Below are 16,703 nucleotides of genomic sequence, written 5' to 3' on the forward strand. Positions count from 1 at the left end.
AGCCTCTGTCCATGCAGCCTAGACTCCTGGTTCCTGGCTTCAGACTGGCTCAGCTCCAGCCGCTGAAGCCACTTGGGGAGTGAATCAGCAGGCAGAAGATCTTTCTTTCTGCCTCTCCTTCCCTCTGTGTATCTGCCTTTCTGATAAAATATAAGTAAATAAAATCTTAAAAAAAAAAAAAAAAGGAAACAGCCTAGTTTCCTGGCTGGAGACCTCAGATAGGTGAATTCACAGGATGGCAGGAGGACAGGGGTGACTGAATGGAACGATGGGTACAAACAGCAGGGGACTGACCCTTAGGGAGCCCCACATGTGTACTGGATAGCAACGAGAACATTTTGTGTCTTTTCATGTCCCGTGAGCATCAGGATCTGAGCTTCTTCGAAGACAGAAGAAGCGAGGGGTGGGGGACAGTTCTCTAAGAACACTCCATCATGCCCCAGTGCAACAAAGCACTCTGCAGACACCACACACATCAGCATGCTGCCAGGGGCCGGTGTGTGGCACACAGGATTCGGCCACTACTTGTAAAGTCAGCATCCCGTATTAGAGCATTGGTTTGAATCCCAGCTGCTCCACTTCCAGAAAGGCTCCCTGCTGGTGAAGAGATGAGGATGGCTCAAGTGCTTGGGCCCCTTCCACCCACAGGGGAGGTCCAGATGGAGTCCCAGGCTACATCAGCCTCCAGTCAACGCAGCAACTTGGGAAGTGAACCAGCAGACAGCATGTTTTCTCTCTTTCTGCATAAGTATTTAAAACAATAATCCTACCAGATAGCAAGTGCTTATTTTGTGCCAGATACCCAAGACTTGCTTTACAAGCACTGTTTTGCCAACGTCACATGCTCATGTAAGGGAAATCATGTCAACTGTATTCCACAGCTGGGGCAAGTAAGATTCCGGAACGTTAAAGGGACATCTCACAAGGTCCCACAGCTAGTCAGTCCACTAAGCTCACTGCCTCTTTTCCTGTGACTGCGAAAAAAGAATTGGCTTTATTTTCCCACCACAAAACAAAACAAAACAAAGCAAGCAAACAAAAACAGCTTCCATTCAGTGCCAGGAAGTCACCCTGTGATTGACCATGATAACGATCATATTGTTCCTATCGGGTTTTCGGTCCAATCCCAGTAACACAGCCCCAGCAGCCGGCTCACCTGCAACACGATTAGGTTCTGATGATTTCACACTCTTGTTTTGTGAAAGATAGAAAGAAATCATAGATTTTCTAGTTGAGGAAGAGTTCTTTGCGATTGTCAGAAACGACTACTTTTGCTGAACTGGGGAACACGTGAATGTGCAACTATGCCTCTGGGGATTGGGGAGTGTGAAGTATACAGCTCATGGCTTTGCATCTGGAAAGCTGCTTGCTTCTAACAGCTCCGTAAATGAAGCACAGAAACGCTTAGGCGAGGTTTCGTTTCTGAGTGGATTGCATTTCATTGCACGCAGCTGGTGCGCAGGGCAGATGTTGGATTAATTGCACTGCGCCTCCAGCTGCACAGGGCCGAGGGCTTGGGAGCTGGCCTTCCTAGCAGCTACAGCCGCTTCTTTGGCCACTCAGTGGTCTGCGTAGAGGACACAGCCCACCTCTTACCCTTGCTGTTCTTGGATGTGAGGAGGGGAATCTGGGTCTTAGCCCATGAGCCTGCTGCTCTCTGTGGTTGCTCCTGGTGAGTTGAGCAGGTGGGCCGACCTCTTGAAGCTTTGGTGTGCTCACCTGTACGGTCAGCCTGGACCTGCCCAGCACAATTGCCAGGAGGGTTCAGAACAGTGAGATCAGCATGGCTTTGTAGACTTAAATGATTCCGAACATTCTCTCATCATGATTACTACAGCTTGCCATGGTTTACAGGACTACAGCTACATTGCTTACACTGTGAAGATAAACATGGCCAAACCCATCTGAGAATGTCAGCCAGCAGCTCCTTCTTGGTGGGGGGCAGCCCACCTGCCCCAGCTCCCCCTCTTCTTTGGCCCTTTTAACCTTTGGAGTTTCTCTCTTTCTAGGTCTCCCCCAGGGACATGAGGAGCCAGTAGCTCCTACAGCCTCTCTTGTCCCAGAGACAGCCCGACGACTGTCTCCATGATTATGGAAATGGTTGTGTAACACAGCCCACAGGGAATGATGTTCAGGGTCATGCAGAGCCAAGGCGACAGTTGACCAGTTTTCCTGAAGAGCAGACGCCCACAGGTTGAGCTCTGACACTGAGCGGTAGTTCAGGGTCTGGGTGATGCTCTCCTTTGCCGGGACAGCTTGTCACTCCCTTCGTTTGTGCTGCCTGTCTTCTTAGCAGGATCTAGTGAGTAGAGCAGGGTTTCTGTGGGCTGGAGTTCCTGCTTCAATCACATATCCCTGAGTGACCGTCATCCCTTCCAGCTTTGCTGGGACTGAAGGACTCCTGCAAAGCTTTCCTGGACATTGCTTGTCATTTGCTCCTCCTCGTGTGAACGCCCAGCCCTGTACTCTATGTATGGGGTGGCACAGTTCTCTCTTGCTTCCGTCCCATCCCCTGACTTTCCTGTTCCCCACCAGGAAAAGCCCATTTCCAAGGAGAGATTACAATGACTTCTTCACGGGGCTGCTTGGGGGCAGAACCCTGCATCTCCTGGTCCAGGCATCATCTACCATTTCATCCATCCCGTCTCCTGGCAGGGAGGGGGTCTTCCCTGTTGTCCTCATGCAGCTGTGGAGGAGGTAGGTATGGAGAAAAGTGGCCATGAGCCAAGGCCCTTTGACAGGTGACAACCCATGTGCAGCTAGCTCCTTGTAGACATCCATTTGCTGAACTACAAGCCCTGTCTTCTGACGCTCGAGGAATGTAGGGCAACTATGGAGGCTGTTGTGGACCATGGACTAAGGCCTACACAGAAGTGGCAGCTCCTTGCCATCTCATGTTCAAGCCTATCTGTTATGCTCCCCTGGACACAGACTGTGGTATCTGAATTAGTCCCTGATGGTCATAAAATTCAGACAAGCCCTGATTGTGTGTCTATTCCGCGTAGGGCTTCTTTGACATCACTTAACTTATGTTTTGGAAAAGTCACCCACAGCGTCAGAAGGTGGATGTTAAAGAGCCAGCCCAAGGAAGCCTTGGTGGTAGGCGGGGCCAAACTCTGTTTCCAGGGCTTGTGAGTATCAGCTCCTGGAGTGAATATTTATTGCTGGCACACATACACTTACTTCCGTGTCCTTGAGCAAACATAAGGTTTCCCAAGACAGCACAGTTCTTAGCATCCCCGAGCTTCTCCAAAACTGCCTATAAATGCGTGGTCAGAACAAATGGAAAAAAAAAAAACCCAGTTCTTGTTCTGCCTTGGTCTACTGGAAAATGGTTGGGTGTGTGGAAATTCTTATAGCACGAAAGGATGAAGAAAGACAGTGGCAGAGAGGCAGGTGGGGCTCCCTTGTGTCTGGAGAAGGGGTGCTTACTGCTCAGAGGCATGGCGGCCGAAGCCTTCGCACCCACCTTGTGTATGTATGTGACAGAAGGGTCTACATCCACTCCTGGGCTGCATGGATGGGGTCTTTGAGTGGGAGTGTGGATGCAAAGCTAAGCCATGAAGTCAGAAATGCAGTGTCAAAGCGGAGGCATCCCAGGAACCACATGGGGCTGGCTCCAGGGTCTAGAAGGAGGCAGCTGGATCTTAGAGAGGATGGGTTGTGTCTGGGAACAGGCGGCAGGCCCAGAGGATGCGGTGGGACAGCCTGGAGAGCTTGCTCAGCCCTCTAGAGCTCTGGTGGTTTTGCCCTTCCCAAAGTATATGAAGAGATTGCTGATTTTTTAAAATAAGCTTGTCGTATGCCAAATCCTATACTGTTATTCTTTCTGAAGATATTCCAAGTCATCATATGTATTTTAGAAAAGGATATTGAGTGATTGATTTGAAAAGCAGAAGTAGGGAGAGTCAGAGGGAGCGACAGAGCGAGAAATCTTTCATCCACTGGTTCAGTCCCCCACATGGTCGCAACAGCTAAGGCTGTGCCAGTCCAAAGCCAGGAGCCATGTGCCTCTTCCTGCTTCTCTCATGGGAACAGAGGCCCAAGCACTTGGACCACCTGCCACAGCTTTCCCAGGTACATTATCAAGGAGCTGGATCAAAAGTTGAGCATCTGGGATTCAAACCGGCACCCTTAAGTGGATGCCTGCACAGCAGACAGAAGCTTTACCCACTCGGCCACAGCGCTGACACCACTTTATGCATTTCTATATCCAATGTAGAATTTACTTCTTTTAATTGAAAATAATACTTAAGTTATGCTTGTGGTTGCCTTGAATAGGAGTCTGCAAGAAGAATGTGGACATTTCACAATTGGGCTTTTTATCTGGGATTAAGTTCCCAAATATTCATTTCTTAGGATTTTTTAAAAAAAATATGGCATTTTTGTTCACTGCATTAGGCCTAATAATTTCTTCATGTGGGTTTTCTGCAGTTCTTCATTGACCCCTAGATATTGTACAGTTAGTTCTTTTGCCTTGCTGCATGGCAGGGGCAGTGAGTAGAGCACTAGACACAAGCATGACACCGAGAGCATTGTCACCTAGACACGTGCCGAGAGGGACCTGCATCTGGATTGCACCAGGACGCTTGAAGCCTACTCAGTGACAAATGAGCAGAAATTCGAATCGAAGCCCATGAAGCATCTATTGAAGCAAGCACATATTCTTTTCCAATGTGATAATCTGATTAATCGCATTAATAGATTCCTACCTGTGCCGGTGGTAGTATCTGCTTGGTGCCATTGTTGTAACATAGGCCTAGGTTTGATTCTTTCTTGGTTCATTTATGTATCTGCTGGGTATGGCTCACTACCTTTCAGTTTTGATGTCAGAATTTGTTCAGAGATGTAGGGAAAATGATTCTGCCTTATCTTACATTCCATTTCTGTAACTTTTGTTTGTTTGTTTGTTTGTTTTAATTGGTAGAACTCATCATAAACAATTGAGTTTGTTTTCCTTTGAACGGACAGGCCTTTGGTGACCTTTTCAATGTCTTCCTCCATTGATCTACGTAGGCTTTCTAGCCTTCTTGAGCCAAGTTGAATCATTTTCCTAAGATGCTGTTCATTCACTTTTTGTATTTATCAATGTCGAGTTGTTCTGAATATTCCTGCACACATCTTAATATCCGTCATATCTGGAGTTCTTTGCCTTCTCTCATTTCTAAACTTATTTTTTAATATTGTTCCTCTGATCTTCTTGATAAGAATTACCAGAAATGTCTGTTATACTGGTGCTTTCAAAGGACTTTCTCTGGTTGTATTGATCAAACCTACTGAGTTTTGTTTTACTTACATCCTATTTCATTAATTTCTGCTTTCATCTTTTTAAATTGCTTTCTGCAGCAAAAGACTTATTTTGTTCTTTTCTGCCTTTCTTAAAGATGCATACTCAATCTTTTTCTTTGAAGCTTTGTGGTTTCCTTATAAACGCATTTAGAGCCATGGATTTTATTCTCTAAGTGAGTGGACTAGTTGGCAATGTTAATGATGAGATAAGTGGCTTTTAGTGCTGGGGCATACCTGAATAAGCAGGGTATAAGCTAGGTTGTTGGCCCAACTCCAGATTAAACTTGTATCACAAATTATGTTGTGACAACTCCAAAGAGGTTTTCAAATTGGAAAGTAGTACATTCCAGCACCATTTCCTGTGGGATCTGGCCATTTTCAACAACTTTGAATCATAGTTGCATGTTCTGTTTGTGTTTCTCTCTCTCCTTCTCTTTCTCTCTCTCTCCCTCTCTCTCTCTCCCTCTCTCTTTCTCTGTGTGTGTGTGTGTCTGTGAGAGAGAGAGAGAGAGAGAGAGAGATTCAGAGAGAATGCACATGGGCCAGTCAACTACCGAGAAATTCCTTAGCACCTCCTGCATACTTGCATCGTAGTAACAGCCAGATGTGTTCTTTGTCCTCAAAGCATTCATGATCTAATAGGAGAGACAGAGACATAACTAGGTGCTTTTAACACATAATGTGCAGGCCATGAGCTGAGAGGGTACACTTAAGTTTGCAAGGAGTTAGAAGCACAACTCATTAGGCAGAAGGGTACAGGCAGATGCTGAATGTTCAACCAGGAATTTCCATGGCTTGCAAGGGGAGGAACTATTCCAGTTACAGGAATCAGCTCACGTAAAGGCAAACAGGTAAGCGAGGCGCAGAGTGTTTGGTTAGCTACATGGCTGGCTGAAACAAGGGAGACACTTCTGGGGAGTAGGGGAAGCGAGCAGGGTGCCACCGGAACACCCACCGTGAGCCCACCAGGAAGGCCTCTGAGGAAGGAGCCGGAGAGCTCAGATGTCACTCTTTGCTGTGTTAGCAAAGAGGCCTGAGGAAACAGGAGAGTCAAATGCAGAGCTGGAATTTAGCGACATCACAGCCCAGGAGGCGCCAGTCATCCTGGCTGAGTGAGGGTAGATTCCAGAGACACCAGCGACTCAGGGCTTCATCCTTGTTTATTTCAGCATCCCAGCTGGGGGTTGCCGAGGGAAGAAGGCAGTATCCTTTCCTTTCTCCCTACCTGGTTCCTGCATCCAGGCATCTGCCCACCTGTCAGTTCCGTGTTGGTGAGAGCACCAGATGCAGGGAAGGGCTGTGTGGATGGAACTCAGGATCACCAAGAAGATAAAGGGAGCAGAAAGACAGTGGCGCTGTGGTGCAGTGGATAAGCTGCTGCCTGCAGCACCGTCACGCCATCTGGACACTGGCTCATGTTCCAGCTGTGCCATTTTTAATTCAACTCCTTGCTAATGGCCTTCGAGAAGCAGTGAAAGACGACCCAAGTGCTTGGGCCCCTGCATCCATGTGAGAGACCCGGAAGAAGCTCCTGGCTCCTGGCTTTGGGCCGACCTAGCTCCGGCAGTTGTAGGTGTTTGAAGGAAACCAGCGAATGGAAGATCTGTCCCTCTATCTCTCATTCTTTCTCTGTTGCTCTGCCCTTTCAAGTAAATACATAAATCTTTACAAAAGATAGAAAGAAAAGAAAGAAGCTGCCAATCTCTGCACCCCACCCCCATTGGATCTGTGGCCTTGGGTGGCTTCACTTCCTAGACTTGGTGTCTTTATCTAACAAATAGGAATGTATTTGTATACGTTTGTGGAAAATGGGACTAAAAGATGAGTCGATTCTGGTACAAAGCTGTCTGGCAGCCATGCGTAGTTTTTGCCTTGCACATGTATTCCACAACCCTTTGGAGGCCCACGGAGGTGGCAGGAGGGTTTGATGTGACGCCAGGTCCTCACAGCTTAGCTTCCCGCTGTTTGGGGTGAAGTACAAACAGGGATTTTCCTATGCCTTGATGAGGTTCAAAGGTACATTGTGTCAATTTATTTTCTTCCCTCTTAAAAAAGCCTTCATTGGTTTGATATAAGGAAGTGGTTTATGCATTTTATTGAAAAGGAAAGAAAAAAAATACATGACCATAAAAAAGGGGGGGGGGGGCTTCTGCCCTGTAGCAATGCCCTCTTGCATGTGCCACAGCCTGACACAGTGGCTTTGTTTGCAGCCTCCCCCCCCCCCCCGCCCCCGGCAGCCTAATGACATTCCCGAAGGTGGCTGAGGAGAGCTTCTGGTTGCCATGGAAACCAGGCACCAGTGAGAACCAAGAGCATTGCAACCCTTGAAGGCTGCGGATTTATCCCTCATTGCTCAGGGAGCAGAGCTGGCTGCAAAGGTTGGGGGTGGGAATGGTGACCATGCTCCTTCCTGTACTGTGGTACCTCGGGTGCCAGGAGCCCACGGATCTTGGGCTGGGACTACCTCAGTTCCTCTTTCTGGGCAATCTCTGCTCCTCTTCTTTTGAAACATGTCCAAATGCAGATAGGAACAGGGCACAGGAGGGGAGCAGGGAGGCGTGGAGGAAAGAAGAAGCTCTCTGTGGCAAGACCAGCCTGAATCCCATTCCACGCCATGGCCTCAGAAGGGCTGTTCTGGGGTCAGTGGGGTCCTGCCTGAGATGCTGGCATCTTCATTGCCAGCCAGGATCCTGACACAATGTGGCAGGTGCATTGTGCCCACTGCATGGGTGCAGAAGTGCATCTATCCCTGTTTTACCATACAAGGATCTGTCTCCAGGAGGTAGAGAACACTGAAGAAAGGCCTGTAGGATGTACTGGTTAACACAGTGAGCCAAGTTTAGAAGCAGGCAAAAGACCTCAGGTATTGGATCCCGTGGTCCCAGCGGCAATGAAGTGGAGCCCAGACCCTTCCTCCTTGAAATGGCTTCTTAGGATGCCAGTCTTGTGCCAGGAAGCCTCCAACCCTTGCCTGAAGAACCACACAGAGTCACCTTGCACCAAAGACATTGCTCATGTGGAAACAGGCTCAGAACAAAGCAGCCTAACTTAGGCTATACATGAGTGTGTCGCAAGGGCAGGGGTTCAACTCCTGGTCTGACACTAAAGCTTCTACCCATTGAGGGGTACCAGGGGAAGCCATCCTCTCCTGAGGGCAGCTCATCCCTGAGGTGGAGGGGAGACACCTGTGCTCGCACTCGCACATGCACACACAGGTATAGGCATGCTCATTTGCACACACACACACACTCACATCTTCATACATCTACATATAGACTCGCAGTCACACCCGACATGCACTTTGACTTGGGCACACCCACCCACCTACATGCAGACTCACTCCTTCACCTACCTGTACACTCACATTCCAATCCACAACCATTCACACACACACACTTACGTTCACATATTCACATGCACACACGACTCATGGAAACCCTCCCCTTCAAACCACTGGGCAAGCTGCAGTCAGTAAGATCACTCCGGGGACACACAGCAGCTCCCCAGTCTGAGACAATCCCATGAGCATTCTCAGCCAAGGCCTAAGAGCCTCTTCCTATGCTCTGACCCTTGCATAGCTACCTGCTTTCAACGTGTCTTCACCTGATCCCTGCCAAACTTATCCCACCTGGCCAGTATGCCTACCCTGCTGGGCTCAGGGTTCCTAGCCACCTTGCTCAGTCCACGCCCTTCTCAATTCCCTTGCTGGCTTAGCATGCACCAAACAGCATTTTATCATTTGCTACTCAATTCCAAGGCCACCAGCTTCCTTACTGTGAAAGCCATCCAGTGGAAGAGGGCAGCATTCAGATCTCTCATGTCAAACTGAGAATGCCAGGCTCTTCTTCTGGAGCGGCGAGGCCCAGCATAGCTGCTTCAGTTACTCCAGGTGCATCGTGGTGTCCTGGACCACACGCAAAACATGATTCTTTGGGCATGGATTTTGAAGTTTGAAAGTTGCTTGAATTCAGTGAAAATTCACCTGAGCTTGCAAAGCCCTTGGGTTTTAGCCCCAACAGCCTTCTTCTGATGCAGCATTCAGTCACCTCTCTCCATATCGGTCCTTACAGCCTGTCCCTGGTTCTCCGGGCATAGTCTCCCTGCAGGTCCAGGCCACTGTCTGGGCTGGGTTCCCTGTCTGGAAGACACTCCTGCCTACACACAGTCACATACTCCCTCTGGCTAGAGCCAAACTCCTGCTTTTCCTATAAAATCCCTCTCTGCAATATTTCTGACACTTCATCCCAAACCCATCACTCCCTCACACCCTGTCCACTTTATGTTGCAGTGTTTCTGTCCATGTCTCCCACCAGAGGTTCCAGACGGAAATGTTGACAGCTTGCTAAGAACATAGAATGAGCTAAGTGTCCACACTTTTGTGACACTCGCTCTTTAGTAGCAGAGGTAGCAAATGAACAACTGATGAGCTAAAAGTATCATAATAAACTGTGGTAGACCTTGGGAATGATTTATCATAATAAATTGTTTTCTTCTTTTTCTTAAAATAAATATTTATTCATTCATGTAAAAGGGAGAGAGATGAGGAGGAGAGAGAAAGAGAGAGAGCGCGTTTTCTGGTTCACTCCCTAAATGGCTGCTGCTGGCCTGGCTGAAGTCAGGACCCGGGAACTCCATCTGGATCTCTCAGAAAGGTGGCAGGAACTGAAGCCCTTGAGCCATCATTATTCGCTGTCCCTCAAGTGCATGAGCAGGAGGTTGGAGCCAAAATAGACGGGGTGAGATTAGAACCAGCACTCAGATGTGACAAGTGGGTATCCCAACTCGAGGCTTCACACGTGGGCTGCAACACCTGCATCTGGCCGGTCCCTTTTAACAGGCTGACCAGACAAACCTTACAGGAACCCGGTTCTCCATTGCACCTACAGAGTCAGCAAAGGAGGACTGTCTCTGTTCCATGCGGTCATGCAGGACCCCTGGTGGTGGGAGCCAGGCCCCTCCTGGACTCCAGAAGTGCAGGATCAGGGCTTGGCAGGGCTGATGCTGGCTAAGACTGGCTGTGGCCGTCTTTGCTACTCCTTTATTTTCCTCTTCACGTGGAGTTCTCCCTGGATGCCCATCACTTTAAATGTACTCATTTAATAAGGACACAAAACATATTGGCATAGGGGCCCTTCCTCCTCCAGTGTGACCTCATAGTAACTAATTGCATTGCCGTGTCTCTTACTTCCAAAGAAGTCACACTCTGAGGGCCAGCATGATGGCTCAATTGTCTAATCCTCTACCTGCAAGTGGCAGGCTCCCGTATGGATGCTGGTTCATGTCACAGCTACTCTGCTTCTCATCCAGCTCCCTGCTTATGATCTGGGAAATGAGCAGAGGGTGGCCCAAGTCCTTGGGCCCATGTACACTCATGGGAGACCTGGAAGAAGCTCCTGGCTCCCAGTTTCAGATCAGCTCAGCTGTGTCCATTGTGGCCGCTTGGAAAATGAACCAGCAGATGGAAATCTCTGTAAATCTGCCTTTTCAATAAAATTAAACGAATTTAAAGAAAACTTAAAAAAAGAAGGTTGTATTCTGAGATCCTGGTTGCAGAGGTACCAAGGTTCAATCATCTTGTGGGAGTATGTTCACCTGTGACTCTTGGTAAGGCCCAGCTACAAAGGAGGCTGGGAAGTGCTTTGGCTGCGAGCCCAGGGATAAGAGGATAGGCTATTTCACGAGCAGCAGGTACCCTCCTTAGATCAAGGACAGTTTAAAGCTGATGAGGATCAGACCTGACCTGTGCAAGCCTGCGTGTGCTCCACGGCAGGGACTTGTCCAGAACTGGCCCGGAGTCCACCTGTATCAACTGAACACCCAGGCAATTCTGCCAACTCTGACCAAAGCCAGAAACAGCTATGGGATGAAACAATTATGTGTGATTTCCTCGCTCAGGCAGCCATGGCTGAGAGAGATGGAACCTGGTTTAATGTGGATAAGGATGGGGTAGCCTCAAGCTTCCCTGTTCAGCTTCTGTCAGACCTTATTCACAGCCATGAGCAGAGAAAGATTTTCCGGGGCTCAGTACCCCGACCCCCATGACTTGCTAGCTCTCTCATCTGTTCAGACTGGTCTGAATCAGTTTGGGGTGCTTTCACAGAATATCATATCCCAGATTGCTAAGCCAATAACAAAGTGTCTCTCACAGTTCTGGAGGTCCAGGATCATAGAGCAGCAAATTTGGTGCCTGGGGAGGGTCTCCCGGGCTCACACATGACTGCAGTCTTACTGGTCTCTTTATGAGAGAGCTCTCTGGGGGAAAGGCGCCAATGCCACTCACGAGGGCTCCACCCACATGACCCAATCGCCCAAGAGCCCTGTGAGGTTTTAGGATTTTAAGGTTCAAAGAAGGTGAGGAGGTGGCTGAAGTGAAGAAGGGCAGGCATGTGAAGCCGGTTTTCATTCCATTCGGGCAGTGGGTGGAGTCCCTTCCTAAGCAGCTTGTTGAGGGAGATGCAGAGTGCCACCAGGACCCTGCTGAGGTGTGCAGGGCATATGCAGAAATGTTCCTCTGTGAACTTCGCAGTCATTGTCTTAGCGGGTTGGGATGTCCGGGGTGTAAGGCTTTCCTGAGGAATCAACAGCTTAACTGCTTTTAGAGTCCCCATCTGTGCTCAGTTTCATCAGGCCCAATGACTTAATGGGTTGCACCAAGCCACAGTGGTCTGACAGGTTTTAATGGGTCCCACTCCTAAGACCTTCATACCAGGCTACCGGAGAGGGGTCAGGAGGTGTTGTAAGATTCAAGTTGATGAATTGGAGTGTAAAACACATTTAATCAGTATAAAGCCCAGGTTTTCTCACCTGAAAGGTAGGCAAAGTAACGGTACAGTTGTCCTGAAATATCTCTGGAGGATAGAATCCAGAAGCCCCGGTCGATGACAAAATCTGGACATGCTCAGTTCTCCTAGGCACAATGGCACCACAGCTGCAACGTACGCTACCTGTGTCCTAACAAATGAGCTCTGGAGGGCTTGATCCCTAACACAATGTCAATGTTACGGAAATAGATGTCCTGCTCTATTGATCCAAGGGTAATGACAAGCTAAAAAAAAAAGTCTACACACACTCAGTGCAGATGTAATGGTATCTTCCCATTGTTGACGCTGTGGCTACAGAAGACCTGGAACTAGAAGGGCTGACTTTCATGGCTTTAACAAGCCACTCTGAATCTTCATTCAGTCTTGCATAGTAACCAGCACACAGCAAGGCTGGGAAAAAAAAAATTAGCTTGTTCTCACTGTTGGCTCATTCACACCCTTCCTTCCAACGCTCAATGCAATGGCACCTGTGTAGAGAAGCGTTGTCACCATTCTGTCTCCAATTCTCTTTTATCTGTCCTTCCCCAAATCAAGGGGTCATTTCCCTCCCAGCTCTTAGCACTCAGCTCACTCTGGAAATTGGTTGATTTATCTACTTTGAGCCTTTCTCTCTTTCTACTCCCCCAGGCTCATGCCATGACACACAGCCCTCGTGGGCATTTTTTTGCCATTCCCTGCTCATGCCCCAGGACCCCCAGCACAGTGGCTGGTACAGGGCACAAGCCCAGTCCATTTTCCTCAAAACTGAATGAAAACCTAAGACCTTGGGAATATTACTTTCCTTCTCTGAGTCTGCATCGTTTCAGCTAAAAGACGAAGGACTCTGAGGTCACCGTGGGAGAAATGCCCCCCAGGCTCTGACGACTGTGAATGAATCTCAGCTACATAAGGGAGTGTGTGTCTGGCTCCCACTGCACGTTCAACCAATCTGGTCCCCAATGGGCTGCAGCCATGATTGTAAAATCAAATCGTTTGGCTCGTATGAGATAGTTCTCAGTCTCACACCACTTTGGTTCACTCTGGTCAATCAGGAGCCCCCCGCCCCCCGCCCAAACACACCCACACCAGCAGCTGCTCATTACTGAGTGCTTAGAATGCACCTGGCTCAGTGAGAGGAGCCCCAGTTTACAACAGAAATGACTTCCCCAGCTGGACCCCATGGACCAGTGGTTAGGCTATAGATGTGTGTGATGTTCTAAGACAGGGCTCAGGGTTCAGGGACCCAACCACCAGCATCCAAAACTTTCCTCTGCCACTTGCCAGCTGGATGGAGCCTTAAAGACTCAGTTTTCTTCTGTACCAACTGGGAGAACAGCAGCACCCTCTTCGTGAGATTGCTGTCAGCATTTGAGTTCAGCCATGTCGTGTGCATGGCACAGTCCAGGTACTTCCACAGCAGTCTCAGTCTCCACCTTTAGCTTTAGGCCTAGATCTGCCCAAGTTGGTTATGACCCCCTCAAGTCTGGTCCCAGTCGGCAGGTGCAGCACCGCTGGGGAACTTTTTAGAAATGCCAATTCTTGGGCCCTGACTCCTAAGTTGCTGAATTATAACTTCTGCTGTGAGGCCCAGCGATCTGTGTTTTACCAGCTTTACAGTTTGTGGCGATGTAGGTTTAAGTCTGGGAGCACTGCTCCTCTTCACTCCTCAATGTAAAGAACATTGTCCCTGGTTCTGCTGCAGGCCCATGCAGAGGACACATCACATGTCACATACTGCTGAGACAGAAAGCGCATCGCCAACTAAATTAAAACGCAGCCCTTTCTTACCACGATGACGACAAGACACGTTTGTTTCAGAGATGTTAACATGTGAAAAGAAAATTGCCTCTCAGCCTCAATGAGCTGCAGTAGCAGGAATATTTAGAAAGTGAGAAATTAAGCTATCGCTCCTTTTTCTCTCCAGGGGACACACAGCCCTGACAGCACGTGAGCTTCTCCTGGCTGTGCACTGGAATGGAGAGCACCTCTCGGGCAGCTGGTCCCAGATTTGTCTTATCAGCATCTCTGGGCTGGGTGCCCAGGCCATCACTGTGCAAGCCAGGTCCAAGAGGCCAGGCCCCAGGTGAGATTCTGCCCTCACCTGCTGTCGGTGCAGGTGAAACGGACTTCCTCAGGTTCTATTACAGGGAGCCCTCACCTTGGGTAGCTAATTAGCAGTGGCCTGCAAGGGACGGGGGCACAGGCTAGTTTTTGCTTCATGATCTTCCACCAGGAGTTGACAGCTTCCCCCACACCTCCTCTACTGTGTTTCACTGTCCTCCTAAACTCTGACCTGGGGACCTGTCTGGCTGGGGAGTGTACACCTGCCTCATGGGAAGCACAGACTAAACCCTGATGAGTTCTGAGACTCGGCAAAGGGAGGGTAGTTATCGGGAGCCAAGAAGGTCTTGTCTCCGGGGTGCACAGCAGATGTGAAAAGATGCTTCTAGCGTGTTTCTTGAAGGCTGCCTTCTCTGCTGGCTCATGCTCATGCCACTAGAATAGATTTTATTCCTATCTGACATCAAGGCAAAGGGAATTGTTCAAGGCCACAATGAGGAGGAACTCATTCTCCTCTATACCGTGGCTGATTCTTCCCTGGGGTCCTGTGTGAACCTTGGGTTCAACGGCGGAAGCTGGATACAGGGAACCAGCATTTCCCACGCTGTTTTTACTGAGAATACAGGACGTGCAGTTAACTAGCACGATTCACGCTCTTGGTTAACCCTCACCGCAATCCTGCCCATTATACAGATAAAGACATTGGGTTTCAGGAATAGGGGAGACCAGGGTATCTGCCTGACCCCACCCCACCCCACTGAAGGTGGTCTTGTAGATAACAGTGACGCTATGGGGCTCCAGTGGCAGCACTGGGAGCTCCCCGGAAGCAGGACCACCACAGATCTCTCCCTGTGTTCTTGGCTCCTAGTCCAGAGGAGATGCTCAGAGCAATTAGCACTAAACTGTAAGCTGGGAAATTCTGATGTAATCTGCAGATTTAAACAGCCACATGGGAGCCTGATATGGTGGCACAGCAGGTTAATCCTCTCTCCTGTGGCACTGGCATCTCACATGGGCACCAGTTCATGCTTCACTTCCCACCCAGCTCCCTGTCTATGGCCTGAGAAAACAGTGGAGGATGGCCCAAAGCTGTGGGACCCTGCAATCTGGGAGACCCAGAAGAAGCTGTTGGCTCCTGGCTTTGGATCACCTCAGCTCTGGCTATTGTGGCCAGTTGAGGTGTGAACCAGCAGATGGAAGAACTCTCTTTTTTTCACTCTCTCTCTCTTCCTGTAACTCTGCCTTTCAAATAATAAAAAACAATAATAATAAATACATCTTGAAAAATAAACATTGGATCACCTAGGCCAAGTTTAAAAATGGATGGCCTGCCTGGAAGGCAGGCAACTCCCCCTAAAAAAGCCGATTTCCAGTTTCTCTAAGAACAGCAAAAACCCTGCAAGCACTTGAGTCACTCATGGCCATGGTACAGGAGCTGAGTGCAGGCAGCATCCTTCAGACACAGGGTAGATTTTCAGGCCAATTCTTCTCCTTTTTGTTTTTTAAGATTTATTTTATTTTTATTGGAAAGGTAGATATACAGAGAGGAGGAGAGACAGAGAGGAAGATCTTCCCTCTGATGATTCACTCCCCAGGTAATTGCAATGGTCAGTCTGCGCTGATCCAAAGCCCGGAGCCAGGAGCTTCCTCCAGGTCTCCCACACCGGTACAGGGTCCCAAGGCTTCAGGCCGTCCTCGACTGCTTTCCCAGGCCACAAGCAGGGAGCTGGATGGGAAGTGGAGCTGCCGGGATTAGAACCGGTGGCCAAATGGAATCCTGGCGCGTTCAAGGCGAAGACTTTAGCCACTAAGCCACCGCCCCAGGCCCAGTTCTTCTCCCTTTACAATCATCTTTCCACCTGTCTCTGCTTGCATTCTCTACCCCCCTGCCCTGTTTGGATCTCATCAATTCCATCCTGGCATGAACTTTCAGCCTGGGCCTCTAGGCTTGCTCCATCCTCGCCTCCTATGCTGGCGACACCCCTCTCCCACCGTGAGTCACGGCGTGACAGCTGAGGCACGAGGGCTGCATCTCTCACCATCTCCCCAGGTCTGCCGTCCTGCCTCCGCCCACGTCTGAGGATGCTGGTCAGAGATTGTCGTCACCATCCTCGGTGTCCCTATAGCTAACCGGCCTGTGTGGACGCTCCCTGTTCAGGATCTCCTCCCCAAACCTTTTGGGCCTGTTAGATCCACACGTGTTCTTCCTGGCCAGCAGAGGTTACTCCAGCCGAGGGCACGTACGGATCCTGCCTGAGCCTCACTCAGCTTCGTGGTAAGCTGCATATCAGCACCTCCAGCTCCTGGGACTTGGCAGGGGAGAGGACAGCGGAGGAATTTCGGAGCTGATTCTGGCAAAGGCATAGCGTATCGTGTACTCTCCTGCTTTGGACTTGTGTCCTCCGTGGGGGGCTCTTAAACTCGCTGTCTGTACTCCAAGCCATCCCATAGCTATGCTAGAGCAGGTGCAGTCATCAGAACTTCCTGGGCTGCTAATGACAGCCACTCAGCAGCAAGGGGGGTTACGCTGACTCATACCTAGGAAGCCGCCTA

This window comes from Ochotona curzoniae, unplaced genomic scaffold, assembly GCF_017591425.1.
Source record: "Ochotona curzoniae isolate NIBS_2020 unplaced genomic scaffold, NIBS_Ocur_1.0 contig_1, whole genome shotgun sequence".
In the NCBI taxonomy this organism is placed as follows: Eukaryota; Metazoa; Chordata; class Mammalia; order Lagomorpha; family Ochotonidae; genus Ochotona; species Ochotona curzoniae.